Source organism: Oryctolagus cuniculus, chromosome 1, assembly GCF_051225735.1.
Source record: "Oryctolagus cuniculus isolate XC-2025 breed Fujian yellow rabbit chromosome 1, ASM5122573v1, whole genome shotgun sequence".
NCBI classification, from domain to species: Eukaryota; Metazoa; Chordata; class Mammalia; order Lagomorpha; family Leporidae; genus Oryctolagus; species Oryctolagus cuniculus.
In genome coordinates, this window is record NC_142867.1 from 10,094,188 (window position 1) to 10,120,885 (window position 26,698).

Below are 26,698 nucleotides of genomic sequence, written 5' to 3' on the forward strand. Positions count from 1 at the left end.
CATACATCCCTGGTTACCAGACAGCTGGCTCCGAGGGAAGCCACTCACTTGGGAGTGAGGGAGGAAGAGAGAGACCCTCTTCGGTGTCAGAAGCATGAAGTCTCTGGCGAAGTCCCTGGCCAAGGCCTGGTGTCTCTCTCAGGCCCTCAAGGCGCACACTGTGACCGTGGTGCTGACGTGTGGCCCAGCCCTGTGGACTGCTGGGGGCTCTTAGGTTTTGGCTCAGGGGAAATAAGCTGAGTCTGGGTGGCGGAGCAAAGCTGACAGTGGAGGCGGGCTGAGGCCAGCTGGTCTGGTGTCCATGCTAGTGCTGAGGGCGAACTTTCACTTCCTCCGGAAATCCAAAACATTTGACCACTGAGGCTTCTGCAGCGAGTGTGTGTGTGTGTGTGTGTGTGTGTGTGTGTGTCTTCATTGCCCTGGGGATTTTGGAGCACGGGGTTTCCGAGCAGCGAGTCAACTCCAATCAGATCACACGCAAAGTTAGAGCTTTCCAACCCGGGAGGGCAAAGGTGACAATCCCAGCAAGGGTAACACCCAGAAACACAGAACACACTGGAACCAGATGAGTACGTCAGAAAATATGCACCCGCAACAGGATCTGACAGAAGAGGGCTCCAGTGGGTTGTGGGTCTCAGCCACCCTACAGCCCAGAGAACTCGGGCAGGCCCCAGGTGGTGGCCTTCTGAGCCAAGCGTCCTCTCAGTTCAGTTGCGCCCCTGAGAGTCGTCTCATAGGCCCCCAGCTCTGGGCAAGGCCCTAACAGAGAAAGAGCTGGGGTTGACAGGCAGAGACAAGACCTACAGAGACCACACAGGTAAAGGAGAAAACTTTCCAGGCAGTGGGAAGGGGACCTCAGAGCCAGTGTGGCAGAGTGGACACACCACCAGGGAGGGGCGTGGTTCCTTCTGAGGCAGCAGGAGGCAAGGTTGGAGGCTGAGGCGCCCCACCCATGTCCCTATCACCAGCAGGTGCACTCACTCCCCGGCAGCTAAGACTGTTGGCAGGAACAGGCTCATGGAATTGCCTTTGGCTGCCAAGAGCCACCTGCTCATTATACTCCCCAGGGGTGACCTGCAGCCAGTGGCTGTGTGACACAGGGTTGTAAAGGCCCATCCCCTTGCCTCAAGGTGGAACAGTTCCATGGAGGTCTTTATTCATACCCAAAAGCACCCCAGGGATCAGGCTGAGGTCCTAAGTGGAGCTGAAAACAGCTTCACTTGGTTTCTGCACCTGCCATCTCCTGCTTCTTCCACCCTCAGAAAGAATCTTCCTCTCAGGTTCTGCCTCTAAGAAGCTCTGCCTAGTTAAGGACAGCCTTGGGCAGCGTCCAGGGGACCCTGGATGCTGGAATAACTAAAAGGGGTTTGCAGGCTGCTCAGCCAGAAGAAAACCTGGCTCTTCCACCTGTCCCCTCCTACTGCACTTACTCTAGGAGATCATCAAGCTGAGTGTGTTCAGCCTGTGTCTTCCAGCCTGGGGTACCCTCATTCCAGCCCCATGCATACAGAGAAGAACTTCCAGTGTGTTTGGTCATGGGGTCTTAAAGTCTGAGTTTAGGTGAGAGAGTGGCAGGTGTGAATTTGCTGCCCAGAAATCTCTTGGTGGGGGGAATGCAGCCTCTGCAGGCCCCCGTCTATAGGGAGCATCAGCGCCTTGTTGGTAAAGGTGCTTAAAGGGACAAACACCGTGCGATGCCTCTGTCTTCACACAATCCCTTGGGAGGCACAGGTGGAGAGGCAAGCAGATAGGAAGAACAGTCCCTAGGGCCAGTGTTGGGGCACAGCGAGTTCAGCCTGTGATGCAGGCATCCCATTTGAGCACTGATTTAAGTCCTGGCTGCTCTGCTTCCAATCCAGCTCCCTACTGGTGTACCTGGTAGGGCAGTGGAAGATGGTCCAAATGCTTGTGCCCCTGCCACCCAGACAGGAGACCTGGATGGAGTTGCAGGCTCCTGGCCATTGCAGCCATCTGGAGAATAAACCAGCAGATGGAAGATCTCTCTCTCTCTCTCTCTCTCTCTCTCTCTCTCAACTTTGCCTTTCAAATAAATAAATCATTTTCTTGAAGGTTAGGGAAGGGGAGGGGAGGGAAGAGGAGGGGAGGGGAGGAAGACAGGCCATCTCCCACCCTTGGCTCCACTTCCCTCTCCAAGCCAGCTCCTTCACACCATGTGCCATCAGGACAGTTTGCTGAGCTCTGAGTGCCACACTGTAGTCAGTGCAGGCTGAAAGGGGGAGATATATTACACAGAAACGGTATTAATTATGATACAGAAATAGACGGAGACTGAGTCCCAGGGGTGGCGGTTTCTTTGGTAGGGGTCAGGGAAGCCACTAGAAGCTGACATTTGATCTGAGCTCTTGGTGCTGAGAAGAGACCAATACAGCAACGATTTGCAGGAAGGGCATCCAGGCATAGGGAACTGCAGACATGGAAGTCCTGAAGTGGGCTGGCCTGCAGTGCCGGCATCCCATGTGGACGCAGCTTTGTGTCCCAGCTGCTCCTCTTCTGATCCAGCTCTCTGCTTGCAGCCTGGGAAAGCAGTGGAAGACGACTCAAGTGCTTGGGTCCCTGCACCCATGTGGGAGACCCAGAAGAGGCTTCTGGCTCTGGGCTTCAGATTGGCTCAGCTCCTGCGGTTGCAGCCATTTGGGGAGTGAACCAGCAGATGGAAGACCTCTCCCTCTCTCTGCCTCAGTCTCTCTGTAACTCGTCCTTTCAAATAAAATAAATCAATCTTAAAAAAAAAAAGGTTAAGAAGGTAAATTTTATGTTATACTGTATTTTGCCACAACAACAACAAAAAGGAGGAAAAAAAAAAACATTTTACTGCCAGCGCCTGTGAGCGACACAGAGCGAGGCCCAGTGCTTCTCTGTTCTCAGCACCAGGCACGCCTCGGGCAGGTGGAAAAGCGGGGCTGGTGAGGGAGCGGGTGGGAAGCATACCAGGTGGGATGACGCCATCAGATCACCGTGAACGGAAGCAGTGGGCGGCATCCCAGCAGGGGCCCTCAGAGGACGCGGGTGCGACTATGGAGAGCACAGAACTGAGTCGTGGGTGGAAGGGACAGGCCAAGGGCTCTTCGTTCAAAGAACAGCTCCACTCTGTTTGCCCAACACAGGAAGGAGCGACATCACCGACAACCCCCCACTCCCTGCTCGCAGCACCTTTGGTTGTCCTGGGCCGAGAGGACAGTCCAGGAGAGCCAGTGAGAGTCGCCGGCCTGGTCCTGGATCTAGACGAAGCCTGCACTGGGGGTGGCCTGGGCTAAGGCAGGCCCCCTGGGCAACTGTTCTCTCTGCACACACCTGAGGGACAGGATACATCCCCTCTGTCTGCACTTCCTTGAGAGAGCGAGTCTCTTCAGAGGTGCAGGTGGGGCAGCTCCAGGCCCTGAGGACTGCTGGCCGCATCAGCCCTCAGCCATGGCTGATTCCACGGAGCAGGCTTCGGAGAGCTAAGGGAGGCACAGGCGTCAGGCTGCTGCACGGCAAATGGCTGCTTGACAGTGGAGGCGGTGGTTGTAAAACCGTGGCCCTGGAACAGTACTGGGAGGATTTCCAGGTGTCCACACGTGGGTCGTGTGTATGTCGTGACCAGCCCTGACATTTGCATAAAGTATCTTCACATGGGTGCCTCTTCACAGTGACCCTGGGAGGTGAGCAGAGTGACAGACGTCCAGACAGAGGAGCATGATGGGCCTCTGCTTCCTCTCCGCCCCCACCCACCCACCCAACTGTGCTCTAGACCTGGGGAAGTGGGAGCTAGAGCGCTCCCAGAGGACGTTCCCCACGCAGCCCGCACTGCAGGCAGGCGCCCGCACTGAAAAGCAACCTGCCCCAAACCAACCCACCGAAACAACTCAGCCAGTGGCCCTGCAGCCCCTCCGCTGGCAACGACTTCTCCTCCCCTAAACGTCAAGCCTGCTCTCCACAAAGTATTTTTTTGTTTATTTCTTTATGTGTTGATTTTTTGAAATTACAGATTATGGCAGGTGTTTGGTGCAGCTTGGAACACCCGGATTCCATAATAGGCTCCCTGGGTTCAAGACCCAGCTTCATGTCCAGTTCCAGCTTCCTGCTGACGCAAACCCTGGGAGGCAGCAGACAACAGCTCAAGGAGTTGGGTCCCTACCACCCACGTGGGAGACCCAGACTGAGTTCCCAGCTCCTGCTTCAGTCTGGCCCAGCCCTGACTGTCACAGTCACCATGGTGGTGAGCCAGTGGATGGGTGCCCTTGGGTCTCTTTTTCTCTCAATATAAATAAATAATTGTAACTATTTTTATTTTTTTTTTATTTGAAAGGCAAAGTACAGACAGAGACAGACAGACATAGACAGAGAGACAGAGAGAGAGAAGGATCTTTTATTCTACCTACTGGTTCACTCTCCAAATGGCCACAATGACCAAAGCTGGGCCACGCAGAAGCCCACGCAAGTGCGGAGGCCCTAGCACTTGGGCCATCTCTGCTGCTTTCCCAGGTGCATTAACTGAGAGCTGGATTAGAAGTGGAGCAGCCAGGGCTCGAACCCGTGTTCATATGGGATGTCCATGTTACAGGCAGAGGCTTAACAGCTATACCACGTCAGTCCTCCTAGTCCTCCCCTCCTCCCAGAACTTGTTTTCCTGCCCAGCGAAGCTGAGCCTTGAGCGCACGGGTTCACGGGTTTATGTAAGCACATTGTTGACCGTTGCTCAGATTTATTGACCATGCCTCTTTTTATGGTGTTTTCAGCACTCAGAGTCACGGAGCCTCTGCTCTCATCTCCCTGGGGGAGGGCGCCGTGGGCAGAACAGCAAATCCACTCTCTTCCCTCGGACCAAGCCTTGTGTTTGCTGTGGATGTGTGGGTAGCTGAGAGATGATTGTTCTTTCTTCCTTAGGAACAAACACTCCTTCAGGGGCCACTGCTAGCCGGGATCTGATCCTCCCCAGGCCCCCGCATGGGCTGCAAGCCTAGAGCGTTTGGTACCACCCACCACTTCCTCGGGGGACAGAATAGGGGTCTCCTTATGCAGCGAGACCTCCTCCCTGAAGGGGATTCTCCAGCACCTCTACCTGCAGGGTGGGCACCCACGCGCATCCAAGCCTTGCAGATCTTCTCAATGCCGTTTGCTCCCAAAGCTTCATCTCCGAGCCCTCCCCTGCCCAGAAGCCAGCCCTGCACCTCCCCTACAAAGGCTGTGCCTGGTGCCATATGATCCACGAGAAGCTGAGATTTCCCTGGCAGAGACCCCTAAGCAGGGGTGAATGAAATGAGGCGATTCCTCTAGGGAGCAGGGTACGAAATCTACAGAGCACACTGCCCCCCACCCCCACTCAGGGCCTGTGGAAAGGAGTTACATGATGAAGGCAGCATCACAGCCGCGACGGAAGAACGGGTGACTTAGTGGGTGCTGTTGGGTGCTGGGGGAGCCACGCGCATTCAGAGACAGTTGGAGGTGCTCCTCATGCTGGGCACCAAGCTGTGTTGCAAAGGGACTGGAGATTTAAATGCAAAGTTTTGCATGCAAATAATAATAATAATAATAGCCAAATTAAAATAAGCAAAAACACAATGACCGAGGTAAAAAAAATTTACAATCTACAGTCATGAAGCATATGAAGAGCTAAAGTAGATTAAAAGGTTAACAGCCTGATAGAAAAATGCACTAAAAGGGGCTGGCATTGTGGCACAGCGGGTTAAGCCGCGGTCCACATTGTCAGCTTCCCATATGGGTGCCGGTTTGAGTCCTGGCTGCTCCACTTCCAATCCAGTTATCTGCTAAAAGCAGCAGAGGAGACCCCAAAGAAGCTCCTGGCTCCTGGCTTCTGGCTCCTGACTTCAGCCTGGCCCAGCTCCAGCTCTTGCAGCCATTTGGGGAATGAATCAACAGTTGGAAGATCTTTCTCTGTCTCTCCTCGCTCTTGGTAACTCTGCCTTTCAAATAAATAAATCTTTAAAAAATGCACTAAAAGTACAGTTTATAGGAGAAGAAAGGCAAATATTTTAAAACTATATTTAAAAAAACACTCAACCTCACTTACAGTAAGAGAAATGCAAATTGCTCCAAGAAACTATTTCAAGCTGATCAGGTTGGCCCAGATCCACAAGTTTAACAAAATGCTCTCTTGTCCAGGGTGTGAGAAAGCCCACAGTCTCACAGGTTGCTGGCGGGCATGGGAAATGACACAATCCCTGTAACAGGGACTTCGACAACATCTAGAAAAACGCCTGTGTTTGCCTTCCAATCTGCAGCAATCCCACTTCTAGGAATCTGTGGCTCAAAGCTACTGACACTGTAGCAGCCGAAGCCCAGACAGAAGCCAAGCGTCCCTCAGAAGGGTCTTGGAGAAATAAACATCCACACAATGGAGCACTTCACAGCCAGACAAAGAACACAGATCTCTGCAAACAATTCCAGTGGGGTTCTCGGGACACTTTGTTAAGGAAAAGAGCACAGTGGAGAAAGTGTGCATTATGTATTCTTTAAGAAAGGACAATAAAAATATAAGCAAAAATGTAAATACATATATTCTTATAATTAAAATATAAATATTAGTGGCTTAGAAAAGGAGTAAGTTAGGCAGAAAAAAAAAGATGCTAGATTCCTTTTAATGTCTTTTTTTAAATTTGACTTTGATCATATTCACATTTTGCATTAATTATAAAACTAAATAAATTTATTGAAAGCAAAATGAAATAAATGCCTCCAACTATGTAATGAATTGGTAGCATAAACACAGAGAGGAACTATTCCAAGTACCGTTAGCAAACATTAATTTGACTGTAACTTTTTAATGGAATTTACCCCCAAGAAAGAAAACTACAAAGAGAAAATATTAAGATGTTTTCAATGACTGTGTAGTGGCAGTCTTGGGGTTATTACCCTAAAACTGCTGTGTACGTAATGGAGAAAATGTTCCTTCAGAAACGGAGATTTAGAGCATGGGAGAGCTGTAATTCAGATGCAAATCCTGTAAAATTAAGCAAAACCTCCCAAATCTGAATTGAATCAAAAGCCTCAGAATGAATTCATATTTCTTCTTAAAAAAGAATGTCCTACTTCTGTCCTCTGAAAAAGGCCTGGCATCACAACACAGGAATAATGAGCACTTCTACTATCCAAATGTGGCTTCTTTTTTGTTTGTTTTTAAAGATTTATTCCGGGGGCCAGTGCTGTGGTTTAGTGGGTTCAGCTGCCATCTGCAGTGCCAGCATCACATATGGGTGCCAGTTCGAGTCCCAGCTCCTCCATTTCCAATCCAGCTCCCTGAAAATGAGCCTGGGAAAGCACTGGAAGATGGCCCAAGTGTTTGAGCTCCTGCACCCACATGGGAGGCCTGGATGGAGTTCCTGGCTTCTGGCTTCAACTACTGGCCCTGCTCCAGCCATTGCGGTCTTTGGGGAGCGAACCAGTAGATGAAGATCTCTCTCTTTGTTTTCTTTTCTTTTTTTTTTTTTTTTTTAATTTGTTTGACAATTTGTTTTTAATTTGTTATAGACAGTGAGAGAGAGAAAGACAGAGAGAAAGGTCTTTCTTCGTTGGTTCACCCCCCAAACACCAGCGCTACGCCATTCCAAAGCTAGGAGCCAGGTGCTTCCTCCTGGTCTCCCATGCAGGTGCAGGGCCCAAGCACTTGGGCCATCCTCCACCACCCTCCCGGGCCACAGCAGAGAGCTGGACTGAAAGAGGAACAACCAGGACTAGAACCTGGTACCCATATGGGATGCTGGTGCCACAGGCGGAAGATTAACCAAGTGAGCTACGGCGCCGGCCCCACATCTCTCTCTTTGTATCTCTCCCTCTTTCTCTGTGACTCTGCCTTCAAATAAAGAAATAAAACTTAAAAAACAAAAGTTGATTCCTTAACCAACAAAAGACTTGTACACTAAAACATTAAAAGACACAAAAACATTAAAAGACAAACACACAAAAATTAAGACAAAAAAATTTAAAAATTCTGTGTGAATTGGAAGAGTTAATGTTGAAACTTCAATAACACTCAAAGTGATCTACAGATTCAATGCAACCTCTATTACAATCCTAATGACATATTTTGTAGAAATGGAAAAAATTATAAAATTCATATGGAATTTCAAAGTACTCCCAAATAGACAAAACAATCTTGAAAAAGAATAAGGCTAGAGCTCTCACACTTTCTAAGTTCAAAACGTATTACATGGAGCCAGCCCTGTGGTTAAGCATCCACCTGCAGTGCCAGCACCCCAGATGGGTGCCGGTTCCAATCCTGGCTGCTTCACTTCCAATCCAGTTCTCTGCTATGCCTGGGAAAGCAGTGGAAGATGGCCCAAGTCCTTGGGCCCCTGCACTCAAGTGGGAGACCCAGTGAAAGCTCCTGGCTCCTGGCTTCAGATTGGCACAGCTCCTGCCGTTGGGGTCATTTAGAGAGGGAACCAGCGGATAGAAGACCTCTCTGTCTGCCTCTCCCTCTCTCTGTCTGTAACTCTCCCTCTCAAGTAAATAAATAAATCTTTTCTTTTTTTTTTTTTTTTTTTTTTTTTTTTTTTTTTTTTTTTGACAGGCAGAGTGGACAGTGAGAGAGAGAGACAGAGAGAAAGATCTTCCTTTGCCGTTGGTTCACCCTCCAATGGCCGCCGCGGCCGGCGCGCTGCGCCGATCCGATAGCAGGAGCCAGGTACTTATCCTGGTCTCCCATGGGGTGCAGGGCCCAAGCACTTGGGCCATCCTCCACTGCACTTCCCTGGCCACAGCAGAGAGCTGGCCTGGAAGAGGGGCAACCGGGACAGAATCCAGTGCCCCGACCGGGACTAGAACCTGGTGTGCCGGCGCCGCAAGGCAGAGGATTAGCCTAGTGAGCCGTGGCGCCAACCTAAGTAAATCTTTTTAAAAAATATATTACAGGCTGGCGCCGTAGCTCACTTGGCTAATCCTCTGCCTGCGGAGCCAGCACCCAAGGTTCTAGTCCCGGTCGGGGCGCCGGTTCTGTCCTGGCTGCTCCTGTTCCAGTCCAGCTCTCTGCTGTGGCCCGGGAAGGCAGTGGAGGATGGCCCAAGTGCTTGGGCCCTGCACCCACATGGGAGACCAGGAGGAAGCACCTGGCTCCTGGCTTTGGATCGGCGCAGCGCGCCGGCCGTAGCAACCATTTGGGGGGTAAACCAACAGAAGGAAGCCCTTTCTCTCTGTCTCTCTCTCTCTCACTGTCCACTCTGCCTGTCAAATATATATATATATATATATATATATATATATATATAGCAAAGCTACAGCAGTCTAAATAGTATAGTATTAACATATAGAGGGAAGAGCCCAGAAATAAAAGATCAAATTTTCTTTTCCCGTTTGAGTACCAGATTGTACAATGAGGGAATGACGATCTCTTAAATAAGCGGTAGTGGGGAAACCAGGTATCCATGTGCAAGAAAATGAAGTTAGACTCTTATCGTACACCACTTACAAAATTAGCTCAAAAGATTTGAAGACCTAAGCACAAGACCTGAAATTATGGAACTCAAGACAGTAAATAAGGGAAAATCTTCATAGGAATGGACAAAATTTCTTGACTATGACACCAAAATCCCAGGCAGCAAAAGCAAAAATAGACAAATGGGACTATAGAAAACTGAAAAACTACATGGCAATGAAAATCATCAACAAAATGAAAAAGCAACCTACAGAATGGGAGACAATGTGTACAAGCCATGTATCAGATACAAGGTTAATATCCAAAGCATATGAAGCAGATGTAGGTGTAGGCACTATTGGAACAGTGGTTAAGACACTGCTTGGGACATCCGCATCCCATGTTGGAATGCCTGGATTCAAATCCCAGCTCCTGACTTTGAGCCTGGCCACTGAGGGCATTTAGGGATGGCAGTGCTCACTCTCCTTCTCAAATTAAAAAAAGAAAAAGAAAAGAAGGAAAAGGAATGAAGAAAATTCTGACATGAATAAGCTACAGAATGCCTGAAACTTGAAGATGTTAGGCCAAATGAGAAGAGCCGACCACCAACCACCAAATGCTATACGACAACTTGCATGAGGTTTCTAAAGCAATCTTGAGACAAAAGGTACACTGGTGGAAGCCATGGTGGCAGGAGGGAGAGATGGGGAGATGTTCAACAGGTGTGAGAGAAAGATGTTCTGGACAACTGTACAATAATGTACCCAGAGTAAGCAACACCGTGACACACACTTACAGGGTATAATGAGGGTAGTTTCCTGTTCCATATTGTTACCGCATATTTAAAAAACGTACGTGGTGCCTGTGCGGGAAGGACTGGTCCTTAGCCTCAGGCTGGGTATCCTACCGTTCCCTGGAGAGGAGGCATCCAAGGAGGTGGAGTTCCCGGCTGTGGCAGCAGGGCCACAACAGGCCAGGAGACCACAGTGGCTGGAGCCCTGCAAGAAAGCAATGGGCAGATCCAAGAAGGAAGGGGGCTGGGCACTGTGGCCAGGAGAGGCAACTGAACACTCCCAGGTGTCTACCTGTGATATGGGCCCAGAATAGGCAGGGAGTTGGACTAAACCCTGCCCAAACTCCACTCTGTTTGTATATTCAACTGGGCTCCCCCCCTACCCCATACAGGGGGCTGCTGGACCTGGAAGCCGTCTCCCATGGGTAGCTCTCTGGCTCTTTCATGGCAAGCATCTCACCTGAGTGCGTTCGCGCTTCCTCACTTCAAATATAACCTGCCTTCATTTATGCACTTTACTTAGGTCCTTGCTTTGAATGTCTATCTCACGCTGGGGCGAGAACTTGGAATGGAAACTGGGATATACATTCCTGTAACACCTGACTACTCCTTGAATTGACATGGCTTGGGGATTTCACTCCCGCCCCACCCCCACACGGACAGGACGCCTCCCCTGTTGAGCTCCTCCGAGGCGCTCTCAGGCTCTCAACACACCCTGAATCACCTGCTCCGTCCACACATCTCTGCTGATTCCGAAGCCACCAGCCTGGGCCGCCGGGCACACACAAGCTTGGGCTCAGTGAACCTGGCTGTGAGCTTGGCTCAGCACAGGGCAGTTGGCCAGCGTTAAATGGATCCTGGGGAAATTGAACTTACTTGGCGCTCTGGTCACACCAGCTGGAAGGGGAGAAATGGAGGCATCTCCATCTCCAGTTGATGAACGACCATGCAGAGGCCCAGAGACGCTGGCAACTGTCCCAAGGTCACTCTGCTAGTTCATGGCCTGGGTCCATCTTCTGCAGGTCTGGCTCCTAGGCTGGAGTTCTTTGGGAGTGCACACAGCCGTCCTGACCCACTGGTCTCACCCGGAAAGCTTACTCCTTTAGGCACAACAGGCCCAGGTCCATGAGCTTTGCAAAGGCCCCGCAGAAATGCATTGGTTCCTAGATTCAACAAGAAAACAGCAAAATCCATAAAATTAAATGTGTATGAACTGGAAAGCTGTCACCTACTGCAATTGAAATCCACTCTTCTCTAATTATTTTTCAATCACATTGAACGTGGGATGTAGATGTGCATTAAGGAGTTTGCCATGGTGTGCTGGGGAGCCTCCAGAATTGAGTGCTGAGCCCCTCCAGGTCCTCAGACAGACCCACGAGGGTGCTGGCCTGGGGGTCCCAGCTCCAGGGTTCTGCCCCTGAGCCCACTGTATTAGATTCCAGCAAGTCAAGTCGGAGCACACGGCACTTGGCAGAAGCTCCTCCTGTCTCCAGGGAGCCCTGGGGCCCAAATGCCACTTAGAAGTGCACATGATTGCATTTCCCTGGTTTTGTTAAGCAGGCATGTGCAATCAGATACTCTGAGAGGCGGCGCTGGCTCAAGGACAACAAAACCCAAGGCCTTTTTACAGCGCTTGTGAGGGCAGAGAGAGGAGCTGCAGCCCTGGCTGCTGCTGGAGAGTGGGCCTTAGGACGAGACCCCAGGGTGGGAGGGTGGACCCCAGAGAATCATCGAGAAATGGGCCCAGCACCCTGATGGAACCTGAAGTCCACCTCCTCTGGGTTTTTCAGCTACATGAGCCAATACACCCACTTGGCTGCTTAAGCTGTACAGACTGGGTTCTGTTTCTTGAAACCAAGATCACCACACTTATGTGACACCCTCCGTCCCTCTCTTCCACCCACCCGGGGCACCGCGGCAGAGGCCGCTGCTGCCCGGTGATTTTTGCCTGGAATACTTTTACAGGGGCTGCTCAAGAAGCGGCTGCACTCAAGCCCTCCGATCTTTACACTGGCCTTTACAAGGCTTTACAGCCTTTACAAGGCTGCACTGGCAGCCTTGAACCCAGACCTTTTCAGAAACATCCCCCGCCCCGAGCTTAACTGAGAAGTGGTATCCAGGAAGCTGGGCTTGGGGTGGGGATGGCAGTGCCAGAGATCTGACCCCACAGCTAGGCAGGGCTGCAGCATCCTGCACGCGCCTTTGTGGTTCCATCCCTCCCCTCCACGCCCTACCAGGGGTAAGCCCCAAACCCAGTGAGCTTATCCACTTAATGAGCATTCAGTGAGCTGGTGCACTGGATAAGCACCTACCAAACCATCACATGGGAGGGCCCATGCTGGGTCCTGACCAGTCAGGTGACATTCAAGGACTAGGTGTAGCAGAGTGAGCTGGGCCATGGGTGGAGATGAGGAGTAGTCCAAGTGTGGACTCTGGACTGGAAGAGCAGGTGTCCTTGGGTAGATTACTTTGTAATTCTGTGCCTCAGTTTCCTCATCTCTCAAATCACACGTTTGGCCTATAAGTAAGGGCTCAACAGATGCAAAAAGAATTAGCGTGGGGCAGAGTGGGCCTTGTGTCACGGCAGGTTGAATTACCATTGGAAACCTGCATCCCATATTGGAGTGCCAGGGATCAAGTCCTGCCTCAGCTTCCCATCCAGCTTCCCACTAATGCACACCTTAGGCTCAAGTTCTTGGGCCCATGCCACCCACATGGGAGACCCAGATAGAGCCCTTGGCTCCTGGCTTTGGCCTGGCCCAGCCCCAGCTATTGCAGTCATTTGGGGAGTAAACCGGTAGATAGAAGATATATCTATCATCTACATATCTGTCTGTCTATATTTTTCTCTATCTCTTTATCATTCTATCTTTCAAATAAATAAAATAAAAACATTTTTAAAAATCTGGTCATTGAAATTTTAAAAAAGAATTAGCTTTGAAGACGGTCAGAGGGCAAAGGAAATGTCCTCTGGTTCTAAAGAAGATGAAGGATCCCGAGACTAGAAGCTGGCTTGTAACAAGGGCTGACCTGTCGCAGCAAAGAGTTAGTGAGAGACAGAGAAAGGTCTTCCTTCAGTTGGTTCACCCCCCAAATGGCTGCCATGAACAGAGCTACGCCAATCCGAAGCCAGGAGCCAGGTGAATTTCAGAATATGCTTGTCAATTTTTACAAAGAAAACCTATGGGATTTTGACCGAGACTGCATTGATTCCCTACATTAAATTTTAAAATAAAAAATTCTTAAATGGCAGCCACCATCCACACAGCTCTGCACCTGGCTTTTCTCACTTCACAATGAATCATGGAGCTCGCTCTTCTGCTGTCGTCCCCACTGTAGTGTTATTGTCTTCTGTTGTCAGGATGGGCCTTACTTCATTCCCTGGGATGGATGTGTTGTTTTGCTGCTACAAATGGTGTTGTGTACAATCATTGTGCATGTCATTTGCCTTATGGGCAAATATGTTTGTGGGATAAATTTGAGAAGTGTGATTGCTGGGTCAGAGAGTATATACATTAGAAATTTTAATGGATATTGTTAAATTGCCCTCCCTGGAGCTTCATCAACTTACATTCCTATCAATAATAAAATATTCTGTTTTGCCACAGAAAAAGAAAAAAAAAAGAATTAGCTTTTACAAGGCTACTTCAAAATGAAATTAAAAGGTAGGTTTATTTGGGTACAAACATTTTTGAAATTCATGCATAGCATTCTCAGAATATGGATTTTCCATTAACTTTGAAGACTCTCTTATTATTAATTATTAGCTTAAATTATCGAGTCCTACTTTAAGAAAAGACTGAGTGTAACCCACCCAGCTGGGTGGACCTTGGGCTTGAGGGGAAATAAATATAGGAGTTTGGAGATAAAGGGCTCATTTAACTGCCTAAGCCTACGGCAAATTCCAGAGACCAGTCCCAGTCCCTGAGATTCTCATTCAGGCCCCTCAAGGAGAACCTGCAGGAGTGTTCCAGGGTTACAGGTATCTTAACTTTCATTCCGAGTTCTTGTCCGCACAGAGATAAGAGTTCAAAGCAGAGGCGTAAATACAGTGCACAAGCGAGAGCAGCATTTATTTAAAAGAAAGAGAGTGAACATGCATTCCCACATGAGTGTGGGCTTCCCCACACAGGGCGGGGTCTTCCCTGAGTTGAGCCAGAGAGCCGCCCCTGAGAGGGAGAGGGAGGAGGCCAGGGTAGGACCCATAAGCAGGGTCCAGCAGCCAAGAGCCAAAGAAGGGCCCCTCCCTCCTTACAGTCCCTTTAAGAGATGGGGGTATGCCCTAATTTAATACACAGTGGAGTGGAGTTTAGCATGCCTGAGGGCTCATGGGAACTCCACATGAAGCTTAACATCCACGTGGCCATCATGGCATCGCCTCCCTCCTGGTCCTGGATGAGACACAGGTGCATCATGGGAAACTGGGTGTACTGGATTGACAGGAAAGGGGGTGGAGTTACAACACAGGGCAATACAGAAATTGTGAAAAACAATTCTTCCAGCTTTATTTGTTCCTACTTGACTCCTTGGCCTTGTTCACCCATATCAGGAGAGGCCCTCCCATCCAATGAGTTAGTGCAAAGAACCATATCTCAAGGAACGAAGGGCTCCTCCCTTTCACAACAACTCCATGACCTCCAGCCCCAGCTGGAGCCGGTGTGTATGGGATCTGTGTACTGGGAGCAGAGGTGAAAATGAGGCCCTATGTCCTTGATCCCACAGTCTTCCTGTGGCACCAGAGGAATGGCGACGCCATGGCACAAGGGTCTACTGTCACTAGGTAAAAACTGAAGGAATGAATGTCAGCACGAGAACACGGCAGAGAATTAGCTCCAAGCCCAGGAAGACTCCTTGTCAGAGGCAGGCTTTGGATGGAGTTTAGAGAAATAATAAAAGGGAACAGCTTTGGGAGCAAAGACAGAAAAAGACAGAGTAGGGGCCGCGCAGGACCTGAGGGGCTCTGCAAGGGGCTGCTGCGGATCAAGCAGAGAGCTGATGGGCTGAAGGAGCCACGCCAGGAATGAGATCCCGAAGCCCAGGCTGTTCTGCCATGGGCCAGGCCTCCGTGCCTGGCACACAGCAGCAGCTGCCGACCGGCAACAGCTGAAAAGTGAGGACACTCAGCAGTGGAGCTAGCGGCACCAAAGAGAAGGGCAGGCCAGGTCAGGGTGAGCACACCAGTAGACCTCCCAACGGCTCCCTCCCTGGCCTGGTCTCTGCTCTTGTCCCACCCACCCACCCACCCCCGCGACTCCTGGTTGGAAACCCTGCACACTCAGACCTTGTTCTGCTCATCAGGAGACAATGCTGCCTCAGGCCTCACTAGGTTGCTCCTTGCTGCTCACTTAACCCCGGGGGTCCCAGTGAGGGGCAGCACATGTGGGCTCCGTGCAGTCCTGGCTGCAAGCCAGCATGGTGGGGCATTGGTGGGAGAAATGCTGTGACCACCTGAGGACAGATGTGATCTGACCACTGTGTCTTCACTGCCTGACCCCAGTGCTGGGCCCAGGCCACTCCCTTGGAAGACACTTACTGAATGAATAGCTTGATGGATTTTTTAACATTTTTATTAATTTGAAAAGGTAGAGTGAGACAGAGAGGCAGAGAGAGATGTTCCACTTGCTGGTTCACTCTTCAAATGCCCACACAGCTGAGACTGGGCCAGAACAAAACTAAGAGCTCAGTCCAGGTCTCCCACACGGGTGGCAGAAATCAACTATTTGGGCCATCAGCGGCCTCCCACTATGCACATTAGCAGGAAGCTGGAGGAGAAGTGGAGCTGGGACTCAAACCCAGGCACTCCAACATGGATGTGGGGGTCTGAAATAGCTCCTTAACTGCTGTGCCAGATGCCTGCTCTGCTTGCTGAATCGCCCCCTTCCAGTCATTCACTGCGTGTGCAAAGGAAGTTGTGTACACAACTTTCATGTCCACACACAGTCATGCATTGCTTAATGGCATGGGTCATTCTAAGAAGTGTGTTGCATCACTGTGCAAACATCATAGAGTATGTTTACACACACCTAAATGGGGTAAAGGTGGCCTCTTTTTTTTTTTTAATTTTTGACAGGAAGAGTGGACAGTGTGAGAGAGAGAGAGAGAAAGGTCTTCCTTTGCCAGTGGTTCACCCTCCAATGGCCGCCGTGGCCGGCGCACTGCGGCCGGCGCACCGCGCTAATCCAAAGGCAGGAGCCAGGTGCTTCTCCTGGTCTCCCATGGGGTGCAGGGCCCAAGCACCTGGGCCATCCTCCACTGCACTCCCTGGCCACAGCAGAGAGCTGGCCTGGAAGAGGGTCAACCGGGACAGAATCTGGCACCCCAACTGGGACTAGAACCCGGTGTGCCAGCGCTGCAGGCGGAGGATTAGCCTAGTGAGCCACGGTGCCGGCCAAAGGTGGCCTCTTGATGCAATCCTGAGATACAGATGAGATGAATGGGGAACTGGTGTTATGGTGCAGCGAGCAAAGCCACTACCTGCAGTACAAGTATCCCATATCAGAGTGCTAGTTAGAGTCCCAGCTACACCACTTCCAACCAAGCTTCCTGCTAATGTACCTCGGAAAGCAGCAGATGATAACCCAAGTACATGGGCCCCTGTCACCTATGTGGGAGACCATGATGGACTTCTCAGGGATGCAGAGAAAGCGGAGGGTGGGCTCAGGCTCCTTTGAGGAGCTGGCATTGCTGGGGTTCACAAGTTGGTCCCACTACACTCCCGGGGTGTGATCAGAGTCAGCTCCAGGGACCCTCAAGGCTCTTTCAGGCAAGTTTCCCTGGTCCTCAGCTCCCACCCAGGACTGAGGGGCCATGATATCCCCCAGAGGGGTTACTCGCAGCTCCCTAACATGCTAGGAACTCCAGTGGAAGAGCTGGGGAGGCCCCAGGGTCCAGACGAACAGCCAAGCCCATAGGAGCATAGCATTGCTGAGTCTTGAGCCCTATTGTCAGACACTGGAAGATGTGCCCTCAGGGCTCCAGAGTGGGCCCCTGCACAGCCGCCCTGCTCAGGGACACCAGAACAGCCAGGGGCCTGCAGGTCCCCCAGTCACCTCCTGGGAGTGCCAGCCACCACCACCACGCTCAGGAGACAGCTCAAGACCAAGTCCACTGTCTGATCCCCTACAGTGCCTTCCTTCTGAAGAGCCCCAGAATCTCCACCAGACAGGCCCAAGTCACTGACGGAATCAGCGTGTTCATTTTAAAAATCACCGGTTGCAGGTTGGCCGTCGACGGAATCACAGACTGCTATGGAAGTGCCAACGGTCAGGTCAAAGGCAGGCGTTGGCTGGCCTGCGCCTGAGAGTCCAGGCCTCAGGAGCCGCTCCCCACCTACAGGGATGCAGTCGGCCCTGCGGATCTCTTGTTCTGCACCCTAGCTTTCAACTAATGGTGAACCAAAAATATTCGAGAAGAAAAGAGTTACGACTGCACAGAAGATGGCCCTAGTGCTTAGGTTCCTGAGACCTGGATGAAGTTCCAGGATCCTGGCTTTGACCTGGCCCAGTCCTGACCATTGCAGCCATCTGGGGAGTGAACCAGCAGAAGGAAAATCAATTTCTCTCTCTCTCTCTCTCTCTGTAATTCTGCCTTTCAAATTATATAAGTAAATATTTTTTAAAAAATTATGGAGGCCGGCACTGTGGCATAGCAGGTAAACCCACTGCCTGCAGCACCGGAATCCCATATGGGCACCAGTTCAAGTCCTAGCTGCTCCTCTTCTGATCCAGTTCTCTGCTACGGCCTGTAAAAGCAGTGGAAGATGGTCCAAGTGCTTGGGTCCCTGCACCTGCATGGAAAACCTGAAAGAGGCTCCTGGCTCCTGGCTTTAGATCGGCCCAGCTCCAGCTGTTGCAGTCGTTTGGGGAGTTAACCAGCGGATGGAAGACCTTTCTGTCTCTCCCTCTCTCTGTAACCCTACCTCTCAAATAAATAAATAAATCTTTTTTAAAAATAATTATGACTGCATGAAATGTGTACAAACTTTATTTTCTTATCATTCCCTAAACAATGGAGTGTAACAACTATTTACATAGCACTTACATTGTTTTAGGTATTATAAGCAATCTAGCAATCACTTACAGTATACAGGAGGGTGTGCAAGGTTTTATGCAAATGTTCGAATCATGTTATACGAAGGATCTGAGCGTCCTTGGGTTTTTGTACCCTCAGGGGAGTCCTAGAACCAGCCCCCCATGGGTACCAAGGGACACCTGCAGTTCACAGACCTCCAGGCAACGGACTCTCCAGTGTCGTCTTCCTCCGTGCCTCAAGATCCAGGGTCACAGACTCTACCGGTGTCAGGCTTGCAGTCATGGCTGCCTCATTTGCCAGGGCTGGAAAATTGCCCTACATTTAGAACCCAGGTTCTGGTAAGGTAGCAAGGTAGATATTAGAGTCCAGGGCTGTGGTGCAGCAAATTATAAAGACCTGGCCTGCAGCACAGGCATCCTATATGGGCACAGGTTCCAGTCCCAGATGCTCTACTTCTGATCAAGCGCCCTGCTAATGCAGATGGGAAAGCAGTAGAGGATGGCCCACATGTTTGGGCCTCTGCACCTGTGTAGGAGACCTAGAAGAATCTGCTGGCTCCTGGCTTCAGATCAGGTCAGGCTGTAGCCATTGTGGCCATTTGGGGAGTGAATCAGTAGATGGAAGACCTCTCTCTCTCTTTCTCTCTGTCTCTACCTCTCTCTGCAACTCTTTCAGATAAATAAAAATCCATCTTTTTTTTTTTTAAAAAAAAGGTAGATATTAGATATTTGGCTGGTTTACTCCGCACATGACTGACTGGGCCAGGCCAAAGCCAGGAGCCACGGACATCATCTGGGTCTCTCACATGGGTGGCAGAGGTCAAGGACTTGGGCCATCTTCTGCTGCTTTCCCAGGCCATTAGCAAGGAAGTGGATCAGAAGTGGAATAGCCAGGACTCAAACCGGCATCCATACAGAATGCTGGCATTGTAGGCAGTGGCTTAACCTGCTGCTCCACAATGCTGGCCCTGTCATGGGAGAAAAGAGCCGTGAAAGCCTTAAGGGTTCTTGTCTTCATGCAAATGTCCTTGTTCAGTAACCCTGTTAGCTGGGGTTCAGCCCTCTCCCTGGGGGCAGCTCAGGGGACTCCCCCTGCCCTGCACCAAGAGGGCCATTACGACCAGCAACACTGTGCTGATAATAAGGTCCTAGGAGGATTTTTCTGGAACTCCACAGCCAGACAACACCTTACCCACAATCTCCTAGAAGAGGGAAGAGGGGAGAAGAAACGGGGGATCCATAGTGGTGTAACGGGGGGTCCACCGTGGTGTGCTTAACGGCTCCTTTACCAGGCCCTTCACTGAGCAGCCCGCCTGGTCTCTCAGGTTGTACCTTCTCCTCGTTAAAGCTCACCACCTCTCTCACTACTGCTGTCTCACAGCTGAGCCTAACAGCAGCCATCTCTGGGAACAGCTCCACACAGAGCCCTGTGTGTCCCCAGCTCTGCAAGTGGAAGCCGGGAGCCGCTTGACCTCTCTGACCTGGAGCTTCCTGATTTGAGAAAGGGAGCCACTGCAAATCTGCAAACCGTACAGGCTGGCTGCCCAACCTGCTCCTCTTCTGGGCAGGTTTCTGCACCAGGGTGTCAGCTTGCTCGGGGCACAGTCATCCTGCTCGGCCCATTCTGTTTCTGAAATGACAATGACGCCAAGAATGCTGGTTCATCCCCGGAAGCCCGCGGTGTTGTTTTCTAGTAGTGAGCTGGTCTTTCGCCAATCCTTCTTCACTTCCTCCCAGACCCCTGTTGACAGTCCCTGAGTTCCCCCAGCTGAGGAAACACCGGGACCACAAAAGCAGCCAAAACAAGGCTGTGACCACCGCATCCCTATTCCCACAGCCCTGCTTCGCCCAGCCCACCGCCTCGCTGCGTCCTCGGGTCTCTGCTGGGGACGAATCCTCCAACCCCAGAAAGACTTGCTTGCAGTCTGCATCTGCCACATGGGAGTAGGTCTTAAGTAAAGATGGAAAAACCAAAACTATGAGGCAAGGGGTACGGGGTGGCCTGTCCCTCAATAACAGGAAAGGTGAGTAAGAGCTGGGCTGTGCGTTCCGGCCAAGTTAAATCCAGCCCGAAGTTCTCGGCAGCCTGTGAGCCCAGCGCTGTGCTGGGCAGGGGTGGGGAAGGGAGGGGGAATGCCCAGATGGACAGGACAGGAGTCTCTTTTCCGTGCAGCATGACGGGGCAGTGAGACATGCATGGTCACAGTGCTCGAGGCATAGAGCGGACACTCTCAACCCTGTAGGGAGACGGCAGCCCCTGGGCAGGTTTTAGACAGAAAAAGTCAGGGGCAGGGGCTGGCGTTGTGCTGCAGCAGGTTAGGCCGCAGCTTGGGACACCCACATCCTATGTCCTATGATCCATCTTCTGATAACACATGGGGCAGGGGAGGGGGGCGGGGAGGCAGCAGGTGATGGCCCTCTCCTCCCCATGTAGCAGGATGAAGGGTCGGACTCTTGGCCTTGGCCTCGTCCAGCCCTCGCTGTTGTGGGCCTTTGGAAAGTAAACCAACAGGATAGAGGATTCCCTCCCCATCACTTTGTCTTTAAGTCGTGGCAGGCAGTGTGGGCAGAGTAACCCAGCTGTGCCAAGTCCTGGGTATGAGAGGAGCGCTGGCAGGCTGGAGAGAGGCCCCAGGAGGTGAGTGGCTGACGAATGGGACCCATGTCAGGGCTGCAGTTGTATCTCTAGGGCAGTGGGGAGCCTGGGAACCTTTGTGTTTCATAATGCTGAGACGGGCAGGAAAGGGACACGCGGGAGAAAGTGAGGCCGCCAGAGGTGGCAGAGGCGGGGAGGGAGGAGCCTGGGACACCGGAAGCAGCCACAGGTTGATCGAGGCCTCTTCGGCACTCACGGTGAGGTGTTGGGGGTCCCGACTGCCTTGTGGGACGTTCAGCGCTCCGCAGTGCTGGTCATGAGGCCTCAGCTTCCGGCCCAGCCGGATTTGTGGGCGTGCTGCGGCAGCACCTAAGGCAGCTTCCTTGTCGTGGTGAGGAGGCTCCCGGGGTGGGGCTCTCGCCAGCGGCTTCATTCTGTGACTCCAGCACTGTCCCCAGGCTGCCCTCTGCTTCCACCTCCCCTGGGCCTCAGGCTGCCGACTCTCACATTCCTAAGGAGCTTCTGTGTCTGGTCCCCTACTCCCTACACCTGCCACCAGGGAGTCTCCCCACCCCCACCTGTGCAGCGGGACCTCCTGCTCAAGGCTTCTCCCTCAGCAGCTGAGCCCCCACCATCATTCAGGGCACTGGGTTTGTCCAGGTGCCCCCTAGGTGTTGGCAAAGTGAATGAGAGTCTACACCATGAAAGGTCAAGGCAGACATTGATGGAAAAGTCAGGGAGACAGACATTTCATGAGCTGGAGGCCACACCTCCCCTACCCCCATGTAATGCTATCCACCCACCTGTCAGTCAGATGACCCCTTACCTGGGGCTGGGGGCAGTACTACGTAAGCACTCTCCTTTTTGAAGCTCATAAGAAGACTGATAAAGGGGAGGGGGCTCTCTCTTTCTCTCTCTCTCCCCTCCCGGACCCAGGGAAAGCAGGGTAGGGAAGTCCCTCATCACCCTTCCTGGCCCACTCTCCCTAAATAAAGCCCTCATGTGCCTGCGTATTCTTCCCACTTTGTAAATAAACCTTATCACGCTGCATGCCGTGTTTGTGCATTAGAATTCTCTGGGGCCACTGCTGTGGCGTAGCGGGTAAAGCCGCCGCCTGGAGTGCCAGCATCCCATATGGGTGCTAGTTTGAGTCCTGGCTGCTCCACTTCTGATCCAGCTCTCTGCTATGGCCTGAGAAAGCAGTGGAAGATGGCCCAAGTGCCTGGGCCCCTGCACTCACGTGGGAGACCCAGAAGAAGCTCCTGTTTCCTGGCTTCAGATCGGCACAGCTCTGGCCGCTGCAGCCATTTGGGGAGTGAACCAGTGGATGGAAGACCTCTCTCTCTCTCTCATTTCCTCTCTGTGAGACTCTTTCAAATAAGTAAATCTTAAAAAAAAAAAAAAAAAAAAAGTCTTCTCTAAGTAAAAGGCAAGAGCCTGGAAGAGCAATTTGGGCCTAACTTTCTCCACAACCACATGCGTCTCCATATCCGCGAGGAAGCGCTCCTAGGCCTCCTAGGTCCCGGCTACCCAGGGCCCTGGCCAAGCGTGCGAGCCATTTTTCTTTTCTCCTCCTCTGTGGCTGCTGGCTGTTGGTCCTTACCTGTCACCTTTGTTTTGTTAGGCTGGCCTGTCCTGAGCACAGACAGCCGTGTGGACATGCCATGTGGCTGGGTGCCAGTTGCTAGGGTGCAACATCTACTGTCATGAAGGGGGTACTTGGGGGACAGGGGGACACTCAGCAGAGCAAGGAGATGGCCTGGCTTCAATGCTGTAAAGAAATGCAGGACTCCAAGTTCAGAAAGTCAGTAGAAGGCTACAGCAGGGGCAGGTGAAGGTGGGACCCTTGGCCTGCAGGCGCCTGTAGTCCTAAGGTAGGGACCACACATGCGACCAGGGAGGATTCCAGGACAGCCACCGAGCTACAACCGCTAGAACTGGAAGGGCCCTGGCGCTGTGCTGATATCTGGGGACATAGCCTTTAGCTCGAAATCCAGAGGGAAGGCAGAAAGCAAGCCAACAGCCAGGGCCCAGGTGATAGGTCGATGGCAGGCATGTGGAGTGCTGGCTCTCCCAGCCAGAACGCAGTCCAGCCTCTCAGGAAGCCGCAAGGTGACTTAAACACATGGGTCTCCCTTTCACGGGGGTCCACTAACATTCTAGGCCGCGGCTCTTGGCACCCTCTAAGAAGATGGGAATTCGATTTTTTTTAAGTGACTTAATCTTCATATACTTATGTTCTTTTTGGAATTTTTAAATTTTCATTTACTTGAAAGGCAGAGAGGACAGAGATAGACGGACAGAGAAAGATCTTCCATCCATGAATTTGTTCCCACAGCCAAAGCCAGGAGCCAGGAACTCCAGCCAAGTCTCCCATGTGGGCAGCAGGGACCCAGGTACTTGAGCCATCATCTGGGGCATCCCAGAACGCACATTAGAGGAAGCTGGATCAAAAGCAGAAAGCAGAGCCGGGTCTTGAAACCAGGCGCTCCAATAGGGGACACATGCCTCCCAGTGTCTTAACCGCTACAGCAAACACCCCTCCCAACAGGGGAATCCTGAGTACCTAGACTTTGAGCCTACATGGTCTCATAGGCACTCACTAATGATGTAAGGACAAGCTCTCCAAATCAGGGCGTCTCTACAGAGGTACCCGAGTCGGACTGAGCATTGCTTTTCCCAGTCCCTGAGTTTCTGAACTTCCTGCATGCTTCACTTTACTTGACTCCAGGGGAGTTCCATAGGAAAACTCTTGGGTTAAAATGTCGCCCAAGGGGCCGGTGCAGCTGCGCAGTAGGTTAATCCTCCACCTGCAGCACCGGCATCCCATATGGGCACCAGATCGAGTCCTGGCTGTTCCTCTTCCAATCCAGCTCTCTGCTGTGGCCTGGGAAAGCAGTGGAAGATGGCCCAAGTGCTCGGGCCCCTGCACCCACACAGGAGACTGGGAAGAAGCACCTGGCTCCTGGCTTCAGATCGGCACAGCTCCAGCTGTTGCGGCCATTTGGGGAGTGAACCAACGGAAGGAAGACCTTTCTCTCTGTTTCTCCCTCTCACTGTCTGTAACTCTACCTCTCAAATAAATAAAAATCTTTTTAAAAAAATGTCGTCATGCTCTCCCAGTTCCAGCCCTGTAGCTTTTGTTCCTTGTGCTCGGCTTGCAGGGTGCATTGTGGGCTGTTTTTCACTTCACATTGTTCCGTGTACACATTCCCACACCACATTTACTGTGCCGTTTTCCACAGGGGGGTCCATCCTGGCAGGTCTCAGCCACCTTGGACAGGCCTCGCCTCCCGATCTGTAAAACACGGGGCTTCAGGCGCCCTAAAGCCCCTTCCAGGCCAGGCCTTTAAAATTCGAAGAGTCTACAGTTTCCTAGCTGTGGAATCCCAGATTCTATCTGCAGAGCCAGCACCCCTGGAAAGCAAAGAGGCCCAACATCTACCGAGAACTCACAGAGGCGGCAGGGCACTGGGAAGGCGACAAGGAGGGAAAGTGACACCCCCACCCCACCTTTTGGCAACAGAAACACCCTCAGAGACCAGGCTGGAATTCCCCAGACACCCCAGGCCAGCCTCTGGTCTTCGTCCCATTAGGAAATGCCCACTCTTTCCTCCCTCTTCCCACAGTTAGGCCACGGCCCTCCAGGCCTTCCGACTTCCCCTCCCCACCATGACAAAGCACTTTTGCAGGCCGGCCTCAAGCCCTGCAGCCCTGCAGACTGCTGAGTCATGCAGGGGCAGCAGCTCTCCACAGGAGCCCCCACCACGGCCCCCCTGCGCCGGCAGGCAGGCAGCGTGGGCTGTTCTCCTCCAGAAACAAGGGGCTGGCTCTTCCCTCCACCGCAGTCCCTCCCGCTGGGAGCGGTTGTCCTGGGAGACCAGCCAAACTCCACGCCTCTCAAAATCACGAGGAGCTGGGGCGGCAGTGGGGGTGGGGACGGGATACCGCTCAGCCAAGGTCCAAAGGCCAGACCGCAGCTTCAGAACAGTCCGGAGGCTTGGATGTAGCAATTTCGACATGTAGGTTCCCAAAAGGTGGGGCCTGGTTGTACGTGCGTGCGTGCGTGCACACACACACACACACACACACACACACCAGCCAGCCTTTCCCAGCGCTTCTGCAGCCGTAGTTTTGCCATTCACTGCAGCTACCTAGGTGTCTAACCAAGTGTGGAGCCAACCCTAATTCATGAGACCTCCCCTACAACACACCAGCTTCCCTCCTGTGGGTCCGACTCTATGCTGCCTCTGTCTACCTGGAGGCCCTGGAATTCAGCACTTCCAGGCCAAAACCAAACCGGCCTCCCCAGCAGCCTTTTCCCAGACCTGCAAGTCCTGGACTTCTGGCTCAGGGATGGCAGCGGCAACCCGGCTGCCAGTCTCCAAAAAGCTGGGGGACTCTCTGACCCACTCCCAACCCCCGACATGATCCATTCAGCCACCTCATCCTGTCTTCTCCTTGCCTCTCAAATCTGCTTTCTGCCTCCTCTGCTCTTTGAGAACTAGGATAGGTGTCTCCCAGCTGGTAGCGGCCTTCTTGCCCAACTTGACTCCATCCTGAACATGTCAGCCATGCATCCATCTGTTTGTGCAAGAACCACTGAGCACCAAGGGACAAGTCCTTTGCAAAATGCTAGGAGGGCAGGGGGTGCAGAGACCAAGAAAGAAACAAGGCCCCTCTTCCAGGGGCTCACAAGTGACAGGAGCAGGGAAGACAATCAAAAAGCCCTTAGGAAAAGGTGTGGTTTATATGTTTATAGCATTATATAAGGGCCTTCAGAAAGTTCACAGAAAATGCATTTTATTAAAAAGATATGCATGGATTTAAAAAATTTTTGCACCAAAACAAACATCTTTTTTTTTTTTTTTTTTTTTTTGACAGGCAGAGTGGACAGTGAGAGAGAGAGAGACAGAGAGAAAGGTCTTCCTTTGCCAGTGGTTCACCCCCCCAAATGGTCACCGCGCTGCGGCCGGCGCACCGCGCTGATCCGAAGGCAGGAGCCAGGTGCTTCTCCTGGTCTCCCATGGGGTGCAGGGCCCAAGGACTTGGGCCATCCTCCACTGCACTCCCGGGCCACAGCAGAGAGCTGGCCTGGAAGAGGGGCAACCGGGACAGAATCGGGCGCCCTGACCGGGACTAGAACCCGGTGTGCCGGCGCCGCAAGGCGGAGGATTAGCCTAGTGAGCCGCGGCGCCGGCCTAAACTTATCTTTTAATTCTACTTTCTCATGAACGTTTTTGAGGTATTATCATGTATGTAAACACATATATATACACATGTATGTATATATCTTGGTTATTATTCAACACTTATATGACCTACAAATATCAACCCAACTTGTCATTTCAATTTTAAGTGTTTACATCTCCCGACTCACAGTTTTCCATTTTCAAGTGGTCAAACCTGCCAACCATCCTTCTGACAGCCTTGGAAGAACTCTCTCTATCCCAAATTATGAAAGATAATTTCTATATATTCTTCTCGAACTTCATAGGGTTTTTTTTGTTTTAAGGCTTGGATTTTTTTAAAATCCATCTGGAAATGTATTTTTAAATACAGAGTGAGTCACCTTTTTGCACATGAGTATCAATTGTTTCAGCATCGTTTGCTGAAGCCGTTCTTTCCTGAACCTGAAACATCACTTTAGTACACGCCGAGTTCCCATATATATAATATATATATATAGTTAGCGCTCTTACTGCATAAGCGAGTCATCCCCTGCTGTGCCAGTACCACACTGCTTATAGTACTTTCTTGTATTTTAAGTATCAGGGAAAGCTAATTAACTCTCATGATCTTTTTTTTTTTCCAAATATCTAGCAGCTCTTCTACACACTGACTCTTCCAAATGTACTTTAGATCCTTGTGTCAAGTTCCCTGCCTACACACACATGTGCACACACACG